This window comes from Chenopodium quinoa, unplaced genomic scaffold (genome assembly GCF_001683475.1).
Source record: "Chenopodium quinoa cultivar QQ74 unplaced genomic scaffold, ASM168347v1, whole genome shotgun sequence".
Taxonomy (NCBI): Eukaryota; Viridiplantae; Streptophyta; class Magnoliopsida; order Caryophyllales; family Amaranthaceae; genus Chenopodium; species Chenopodium quinoa.
The window spans coordinates 955,281-965,868 of NW_018742764.1; the positions used below are offsets into that span (position 1 = coordinate 955,281).

At 30.4% G+C, this 10,588-nt stretch overlaps 1 long non-coding RNA gene across 1 annotated transcript; it reads left to right on the plus strand.

The window, feature by feature from the left end:
- The first annotated feature begins 7,611 nt into the window (after window positions 1-7,611).
- Window positions 7,612-9,548, plus strand: LOC110724453. The gene is made up of 3 exons (XR_002511995.1): window positions 7,612-7,730; window positions 7,887-8,017; window positions 9,173-9,548. It is a non-coding gene; the product is annotated as an uncharacterized LOC110724453 (long non-coding RNA).
- The last annotated feature ends 1,040 nt before the right edge of the window (window positions 9,549-10,588 follow it).

Consider the following 10,588-nt stretch of genomic DNA (forward strand, 5'->3'; position numbering starts at 1 on the left):
CTTCAAACAAATTTTATCACACATTTCAACCTAACAACTAACACAAATAATCACAATTAAGCCCAGCACTTAAATCATTAACAATAAACCCTAATTTCAATTACAATTACGAAAACAATTACATGCAAAACAATACAATTCAACAGTCAATTATCAATATGATTCTCAAACCAGACCCAACTAACCACAGTAACAGATAATTCGACCCAAATATTGGCAATTAGGCAATTAAACGCATAATTTAGCATCATAAAGCAACAATTTTTGCGAACATTTAGAGATTTAGGGTTTACCTTGAAGATGCAACACTTGTCTCCTTCAATGGCGTCGCAAACAGTCCTCCTAACACCGTCACTCCTTTTTTTCTACAAATGAAAACTCTATTTTGGTCGAAAATTTCTAATAATGGTTACTCAATTATGGTTGACAGTGTTAATTGAAGGGATGAAAATTTAATGGCGGGTTTTAATTTTTGTAGAAGATGGTTGAGGGGATGGTGACGTGGCACTTGGTTTGGGAGGGAAATGAAATAAGGAGGTCCACTTAAGTCTTCCTCCAGGTCAACACTCCAATTTTGTTTAAAAAATAAAAGGAAAAAAAAATTGGGGGAAGGTTACCTTTTGAAGCCGGTTGCCAGTCAACCTGGACTGCTCAAGGCAAACTGGGTCAATACTCAGGATTGTTAGAAAATAAACTGTAGTTGGGTTTGTTGTAGATAAATGGACAATAGTTGGGATTTATAAAGTGTATTTTTCCATATATATATATATATATATATATATATATATATATATATATATATATATATATATATAAATGGGATCATGTGAGAACCTAGGCCTATAATGGGAACTAGGAACTCATCTGAGCCCTTGATTTATTTGATCAGACGGCTGAGATGTTGTCCGCCTTTTTTGTTGAGTAATGGCATAATTGTAAATCTATCGAATACAAGTAGAATGACTACACTAAATTGTCTCTGTTTCAATTATTACTTTTTCTCTCATCAATTCATTTTCTCTCTCCTCCTACAAACTCTCTCTTCTCCTATGATTTCTAGTTTTCATCTTCGTGCATAGTTCTAGCAATTTTATGGGCAAGTAAGTTAATTCGATTGTCATTAGTGTTACTTACTTTAATTTAATTCGATTTTGAATCCATTTTTTGCGATTTTGATTTTGATTTTTTTACTGATTTCGAGCTTAAAATTAGGGTTTTGGTTATTTTACTAATTTGCAGTTTCGGTTTTTTTGGCTGTAATTTTGTTGTGATTTTTGTCGTATCTTCTCGCGAATTTTTGTCCAAGGTAGAGGATTTGATTTCAATTTTATTGTACTAGGTTTTCGTTTGAAAATTATAGAAATCAATCAAATTTTTTTTATTTTATTTTGTTGGTGCTTTCTGAATTTATAGTTTTAAGGTACTGGTATATCTATTTACTTTAATATTTTAAACCTTTACTTTAATCTTATGTGGTTATGCCTTTCTTTAATTGAGGGTTTGATTTGTTGGTGTTGTGTTATGTATGTGTGTATTGGTAGTGCTTAAAGGCTGTTGTCTTTGCTTCCTTTTTCCGGCGGCCCAAAGGCTTGCATGTATAAAGTTCTACAGGTATTCTGTTTTGGGATACTTCTTTTTCATATATGGGAACAAGCTGCTTTAAAGTCCAAATGATCACTGTACTCTGAACTTTTTTCTTAAACATTTCTCTGTATATTTGGAATAATATTCTAGGATAGTGAAAATAACTTCAGAAAATATATTACACACAATTTCAAGTTTTTCCTATTAAATGAATAAAGAGGTACCCCTCACAAAGGAGTCAAATTTACCAGGGCTTAACTATGTGATTATAGGAGTTCTGAGTAGCATTATTGGTTGACTTGCAATCATTTCCCTGATAAGCAGTAGGTAAAGGGCGTCAGCAAAAGGGTGATGAAGTGTTAGTGTTGGTCTATAGATTGTTTTTCTACACTTAAGTTATGAGCATTTGAGCAACCTTTTTCTTTATGTATCTTGCTTTTCCATGTTTTTTCTTTGCTTACTACAAGTAATGCAAGGATCGGGAGGTGGGTTTCTATAGGAATTTCTTCTAGTGTTTTGTCAGAGGCCCATGATCTATATACACTACAAATTGTAGGCACAGTAGTTTAAAAATTGAATTAAGATGTCCGAACTATGAAATCTGACTCTGTTTTTTCTAGTTAATTGTTTGTGTATGTGTGCACTTGTGTGTGTGTGTGTGTGTGTGTGTGTGTGGTCTCATACAGGGCATCAAATCTCAAGAAATTCAGAGTCATTTTGTTTTTGGAGGTAATTTTAGCATCTTTATTAGTGTCAATAAGTTTTAATTTTAGTTGAATGATATTTAGATTGATGTACATTGTTTGTTTAAGTTGAGAATTTTAGCTATTTGATTAAGTAGTTGGTTTACTTTTATGAAATTTAAATCATATTAGTCTAGATTTATGTAATTGATTGAATAATGATTCTGTCGAGATTTATTAATTACGGGATGCTGCTGTGAGCAAGAGTGCAGTCTGTGTACTGATCATTAGATCAAGGGATCTGTGTATAAGGGAAAATAGCTTCCCTGAAAGTATACAGTTTCAAGGACCTGCAAGCAGCGACAGTGAATTGCAGTACTAATCATTAGATTAAGGGAATGGTGTATAAGGGAAATGTAAATGGCGATCAGGTGGTAATCAAGAAGATGGATGGAGATGTCAGCAAAGAGATTAATGTACTAAACAAGATCAACCATTTAAATCTATGAATATGCAGGTAATGGACCTTAGAGTGATTGGATTTACCAAGACTGCCCCGATAAGAAAACCTTGAGTTGGGGACAAAGAATGCAGGTGGTTTGTGATGTTGCCACAGGACTGAACTACCTACATAAATATACAAGCCCGCCATATGTTCACAAAGACATAAAGAACAACATTCTTCTTAACTAGTTTCTATAATATATTGGTTAGTATAACTGTGATTAATTTGCTTCCTTTTTTTTTATAATGATAAATATTTTGATTTTTTATTTCATTATACCTTATTAGTAGGTAGCTATCTTTGGAAGGTTAGAGATTGAATATGCAGTAGAGCAAGGTTCAGGTTTCTTGTGGCACGTAGATTGGGTGTGAAGTGAATACGTTTGGAAGGAGATGTATTTTTACTTTTGAGTATATTATATTTACTTTTATTATTTCCTTTATAAAGAAACTAAAAACGATTGATTGTGTTAACGAATTATTCTTACTCTATATTAGCCTACTAGCTCAATAGGTAGAGCATTGTGCAAGTGTACAAAAGATGTGGGTTCGAATCCCACGTAGGTTTATGTGTGAAATATGAAGATTAGAGTTCGTAATGTTTTATTAGATTACCTTTTTTTTTTGAACTTTTGATATAGTTTTATTTACTTTTAATTTGAAAACCTCTACATCATATCAAACTCAATATATTTGTTTCTTATAATTTGACTCGCCTTGTAAGGATATGAAAGTCAATGACTCAAGGTTTTGTGCTATAACAATGTTCCCATAGTCATTTATCATTTTGAAGATAATTTATTATTCATATATTTTAGAGCTAATTTGATTTACTTCAATGATACCTTGGTTTACTTTTTAGCATTCTTGATTTACTTTTTAGCATTATTTAGTTACTTTTAGAATATTTTGATTCAATTAACTTTACATTCTTTTTTATTTACTTTAGAGACCATGAAACTTATTTTTTATTCTCTACTTTTGAGATCTTTTTATTTACTTTTAGAATGTTTCAATTTTCTATAAAGTCATTTTAGTTTACTTTATATTATTTTGTATTTACTATAGAGACCGTGAAATTATTTTTTTATTCACTCTACTTTTGAGATTTTTTAATTAACTTTTATAATATTTCAATTTACTTCAGAGTCTTTTTTATTTACTTTATATTCCTTTTTATATACCGTAGCTATCTGTGGCCAGGGAGCAGGGGTGAGTTTAGAAAATGTACATTAATAGATAGAACTATAGAAGTATATGAAAAAATAATACTTGTATATATAAATACAGTTAAAATAACAGATTACGTTTTTGTCATTATATTACAAAAGAAATACATCATCAACCTCTCAAAACCAAAAGTTGAGCTGGTATAAAGTAGTGTATAATTTCAACCTAGCTAGAACTCTATGTATTATACTATGTGATATGATGGTATACCGCTAGAGCAAAATAGCTAGGAATTGAACTGAAAAACCAATTCAAACAAGTTACATACATCAATCTAGCATATTTCACTAAACATAGTAGCAATAGTATACGAGTAGCACCCAATAAGATTAATATATACCATAGTATAAGGCAAGATATCTATCTTTTTTTATATAGCTTACCTATGATTTTTTGAAAATTTTCAGGGTGGCAAGGTATCTGTAACACCCCTTGATGATCATAACCAAACACGTCGGCTGATAATGGAAGCAACGTAACAATGTGTTGTTGGTTGTTGTTGTTGAGTGGGTTAGGCAGTTGAATTGGGCATATATGTGGTGGGTTGCAAGGTACTTGAGGCTGGCAGCAAGTGGGGCGAGGGGTGTGATGATGTGTTGCTATATCTTTCTGGATGTATTTAGTTCTACATCTCATATGCTCTATTAAATTTTTCTTGAGCCAAGTTTTGGTGCCTTGAACTCCTCTGTTGTCCTACCATGGCTAGCTGCTGAAAATCTAAGTATATATATATATATATATATATATATATATATATATATATATATATATATATATATATATATATATATATATATTTCTACGATAATTTTATTTACTTTTAACATTTTTTTATTTACTTTCCTTTGCTTCGAATGTTTAATATATACTAGCCTACTTTTAAGATATTTTAAGTTACCTTTAAGTAAATTTTCTTTACTATGAATGTTTTATATACTAGCTCTATTTATTATGTTGAATTACTTTGCATGACTTGTTTTCTTTGTTAGAATTGGTACTACATAAACATGTTAATAACACTAATCTACTAGCTTAATTGGTAGAAAGAAATATATTAAAGTGTTTAACTTTAAAGTGACATTTTGAATGACTTTAAAGTGTTTCATGTTCACTTTAAGTTGGAGAAAGAAATAATAGAGCATAACATGGTTCTCTATTCAATCTTGGTACTGTGATTTTTTTTTTTTTTTTTTTTTTTTTTTTTTTTGAAGTTTTTAGGTTTGATGATGACAAAATATATCCAAAGCCAATTAATTTTCAATACACCTTTAAGCTAAGTTGATTTACTTTTAGGTTATTTTAATTTACTTTTGAGGTATTTTGAATGACTTTAGAGTATTTTATATTTACTTTTAAAGATAACCTATGTAGGAATCGAACCTACACCTCTATGCATCCGCATAGTGCTCTACCATTTGAGCTAATAGGTTTAGCTTATAGTTTGTTTTATTAAATTTATATTCATTTTTATCAACTTGTAGAGATAGCTGATTTATTTCTCATCATGAGATCAATGTTGATAAAGTAAACCTTTGGAAGTTTCGGATAAAAGTAGTTCTTTGAAACTTTTTCTTCCTGCAATAGAAAAACGATTTCAAGTCATGTTTTTTTATTGTAAAATCAATTGAAATCATAGAAATAATCAAGTCCAAATACCTTTAAGATCCCAGTGTAACCTCCATGTATAATACCCTCCTCAATAACATCTAGGAAGGCTTGGTACTGAGGCATATTCCTAGCAGTATGTTGTGTGGCCTTTTGTTTGGCATCCATCAATATTTCGTGAACTTCAGAGAGGGAACCAAGCTTGTTAGTCATGTGGAGGCAGCGTACCAAAGGTTTGCAGCCCTCTGCAATGTTCAAAGCCCACATTTGCGATACCTTTAACAAATCTTGAGGAGGCACAACAGCATCAACAAGGCCAAGCTCCACTCCTTCCTCAGATGCTATTGGTTTTGATAACTTAAAAGAGTTGATAAAGGTATACAAATATGTTAATTTGCACGCATGACATTTTATATGTTTTTAGAGTAAAAAAGACTTACTAATATCAATTCAATTGCCTTTATTAGACCAATAAGCCTGGGAAGACGTGTCCCTATATATATAGATGTTGAAAATGTATTTATAAAATAATTGCAGGAGTATGCAATTAGCTTGTAAAACAAATGTATTTATGAGTATGGGTTACCTCCAAGACCCGGAATTAGTCCAAATAGTAGCTCAGGACGCAATGGGTCTGGACATGCCAAACTAGAAATTAGGGGGCACAATGTACTCAGGATGTTGATTATCCATACAATTGTGAGTTTGAGAGCAAGACAAGTTAGCAAATATGTAGTACACATATACACGGTTAAGCAAGCCAATGAACATGACTTAAAATTAAAAATTAAAAAAAAAAAAAAAAAAAAAAAAAAGAAAGCTTATAATTACATCAAATTAAAACACAAGTTAATTAAAGATGATCAAAAGTAAACCATAATAATCATTCATTGGAATCCAATATACTGTTTAACTCAACTAGTTTACCAGACTACACTATGATATCTTAATGCTCCTTTAATTTAACAACATACCTGCGAATGCTCTGAAAAAAAAATCAGCAATATCTTGTTTCCAATTAGGTCCTGAAATCAACAGTTTCTAGTAGTATTAGGCTTTAGCAAATCCACCATTGTTGGCTACAAGTTAATCAAAAAGTATTGCCACAAAGACGAATTGGGTAGCTAATGAATCTAGCAAATCAACAAATAAAACAAATCAAATCAAAATCACCAAAATCAATTAAAATAAAACAAAATCGTGAAAAATAATGAAACTATGAATCATACTGAAATAAAACAAAATCGTAAACAATAATCGTAAAAAATGTTGATTTAAGATCTAATTTTCGCTAAATATTAACAAAAACGTAAGAAATTGTAATTTATACCTGAATTAGACATCAATGTTGCAGATTCTTGTGACGAAACTTCAGCAGCGCACTAGCATATTTTAAATTTGTATCAATTTTTCCAGTTCCCAAAAGTTAAACCTAATTTAATTTGCGTCGAAAATTGGCAAAAAAATTGCATTCAAAATGCAGATTTCAAGTTTACAGAGGAGAGAGAAAATGTGTTTACAGAGGAGAGAGAAAATGCTCGAGCAAAAAGAAAGAGGAGAGAAAAACTCAAGATTTGTGTTTTGGGTGAAATAAATCTGATTTAATCCTGGCCGTTAATCACGCGCCTTTTTTGCATTAGATCTGATGGTTCAAATTAGTTCCTAGTTCCTATTATAGGATTGGTTCTCATTATAACCTGGTCATATATATATATATATATATATATATATATATATATATATATATATATATATATATATATATATATATATATATATATATATATATATATATATATATATATATATATATATAGTGTGGATCACGTGAAAACAAGATTAAAACTGAAAACTGAAAACATGCAATCTCTACCGTAGATTATGATCTATTACTCACCCCTCATCTAACGGTTCAGATTTTTCCCCCAAATTAAAGCAAAATGATAGCAATTTCTCTCTCCTCCTTCATTTGCACGTAACTTTTTCCTCCTCTATTTTCTTTCTCTCTGCTACTTTCTCTCTCCTACTTTTCCAATTCTTCTACCAATTTCATGCTACTAATTCAAATCTAGCTTCAATTACTTTGATTTTCAGCAATTTCTTAGCTCTACAATCTATTATCAAGTAAGTTATTTGTGTTAATTTTGTTATTTTGCTTGATTTGAGTACTTAATTTCGTAATTTTTGTTTCACTTTTTCAACCAAATTTAACTCGTTTTTGCTAGATTTTGATTCATTTCATTGATTTTGAGTTTTGTTTTTTTTGGATTGAAATTGCAGTAAATCGTTGATTAAGCAGACGAGAACTCGAATCAAAGTTGTCCGACGAATGAAATGCGACGGAGAAGTTTTTGAGGAAAGACATTGCTGATCTGCTTGCTAATGACCTCGAGAAGAACGCTTATGGAAGAGTGAGTGTGTTTTTCCATTATTTTTTTAGCTTAACGATTTGAATTTTGATAATTGATGAATTTTTTTAATGTTTATTTGAATTTTTCCATTGTACATATGATGAAAAATGTTGGTGCATCAGAATATTGTATTGTCTTTGTTTATATTTTAATTTTGTCGATTAATTTTGACCGAAAAGCATGTTTGCTTGAATTTTGCGAGAGTTAAATTATTCATTTCTATTGAATTTGTAATTTGACTGTCAACATTTGAGGTGTTACTTAGGTCTAAAATTAATCTTCTAATGAGTAAATTAGGTTTGAGTAAATTAGAAAATCATAGGAGTACATGTTTTTATTTTCTTAGTCATAGGAGTATATGTTTAGAACTAATGGCAGAAGCTCCATTAGAAGCCTTGCCAATTTGCTAGAAGCGAGTTGAATACCCCTTAAGCTTCTTCATCCATTACAGGAGTATTGAACATGTTTTAAAGATTATGAACACCAGGGTTGCAAACTGGAAATTTCTCCTCGTTGTTTTGATACCTGTCTGATTTATTGAACTGTTCAACATGATATAGCGTTTAAGTTTGGTATGAAATTTCTGCAATTCTGTTATCTTAGGATTATTTGCTTAGGAATTAGGACTTGTTTAATATGTTTCTTCCGGATGTCAATTGATGGCCTTGTATTGGCACTTGGGGAATGGTTTATGATAGTGTATTGATGTTGTACTAGTACTTCTGCTCTGGCTCTTAGAATTCTTTTTTTTTTATCTATTGTTCAGTCATTTGCTGTACTGATTCCATCTTTTTCAATAATAGTGTGCCCGTTCAAGTGATATATGGCTTACGTTGTTGCTATATCTGTATTGACTAAGCCTTGAATAATGTCCAGCAGCTTATAGAATGTGTTTGATGCTTTGATATGTATGAATCACGTGTTGCATTTCTGCATTTTTCTGGTTTACACTTAATTGACATTTGATGCCTGAATTATATTACAATGTATAAATTTTCTGTGAGCTGTTAACTTTGTTCCATTCCAGCTATTAAAATTCTGTTGCTTTTTGTGTGTTATTGCCTTCTAAATTTTGGATTTTCTTACATTGGTAATGGTGATAGTTACATTGTGTTTTTGGCTTGTTGCTAATCAATCACCCTTTCATTATTTCAGTGCAAGTTCTGTGGCAGGGAGGGTACTATTACAATGTTACCAAAATCTGGCTGCTATCTAACATGTGATGACTGACTGTGAAGCAGGAAAGTTTGTCCGTTTGATGAGCTTTGACTGTCGGGTTTGGAGCCAGTGGACTACTCCTTTGGTGGTGACAAGGAGGAGCAGCAGAAATTATCTTATGATAAGGAGCAGCAGGAGAAGTTATCTGATGACAAGGAGGCCGGAGAAGGAGAAGTTATCTGATGATAGTTACCTTACTTTTGTAAATAGTGACATCTATATAAATATGGTCAATGTTGTCAAAATTTATATAATTACCTTATTTTTATATATAGTGACCTTCGTTATTTTTATATATAGTGGCCTCTGTATAAATGTGGTCAAAATTGATATTACCTTATTTTTGTATATAGTGACCTTTATGTAAATATGCTCAAAATTGATATAGTTACCCTATTTTTGTATATAGTGACCTCTAAGTAAATATTCTAAAAATTGATATAGTTATCTTATTTTTGTATATAGTGACCTTTATGTAAATATGATCAAAATTTATATAGCTATCCTATTTTTGTATATAGTTACGTTATTTTTATATATAGTGACTTTATGTAAATATCGTCAATTTAGATAAAGTTACCTTATTTTAGCATGTAGTGACCTTTAAAACGTTGCGTTTGTCAAAAAAAAAAAAAAAAAAAAAAAAAAAAAACCTTTAAAACAGTTGAATTGATTATATGTAAGGTTGGAATGATCTTAGGGCTTTAGAACCGTCTGATCTTTTGTGCTAGTAATGAATGGCTAAGATTGCTTGTTTTTAGTTTTCACCATAAGCTCTGTTTTTAGCGGAACCTCCCCGTATATATATATATATATATATATATATATATATATATATATATATATATATATATATATATATATATATATATATATAAACACTGGTGTTCCATCCAATTCACCTTTTGTTAGTTACATTTGCTTTTTTCAAGTACCATAATATTATTTTTTTTTACCAAAATTTTCTCCTATTTGCAAAAATATTTGTAGAAATTTAGCTTTCCATGTAAAATTTTACTTTCCCATATATTTTAATTACTTTCTCTTTCTAGTCTCTACTTTTTTTGCATACCCAATATAAATTTACTTTTTCAATATACTTTTGTACTTCTTATTTATGTTTACCCGTGATTTTCTACCAAAAGTGACTATCAAAATGGGACGGAGGAAGCATATAAATATATAACACTATGGAATATTAATGTGTATTCAATTAGGTCAATTGTTATTATGTGCACCACGTTTATACTTTTGAACATTTAGTAAAAAAAATTGAACACTTTACAAAAAAATGAACATTTAGTAAAAAAATACGAACATGTCACAAAAATTGAACATAAACATGCAATTTTA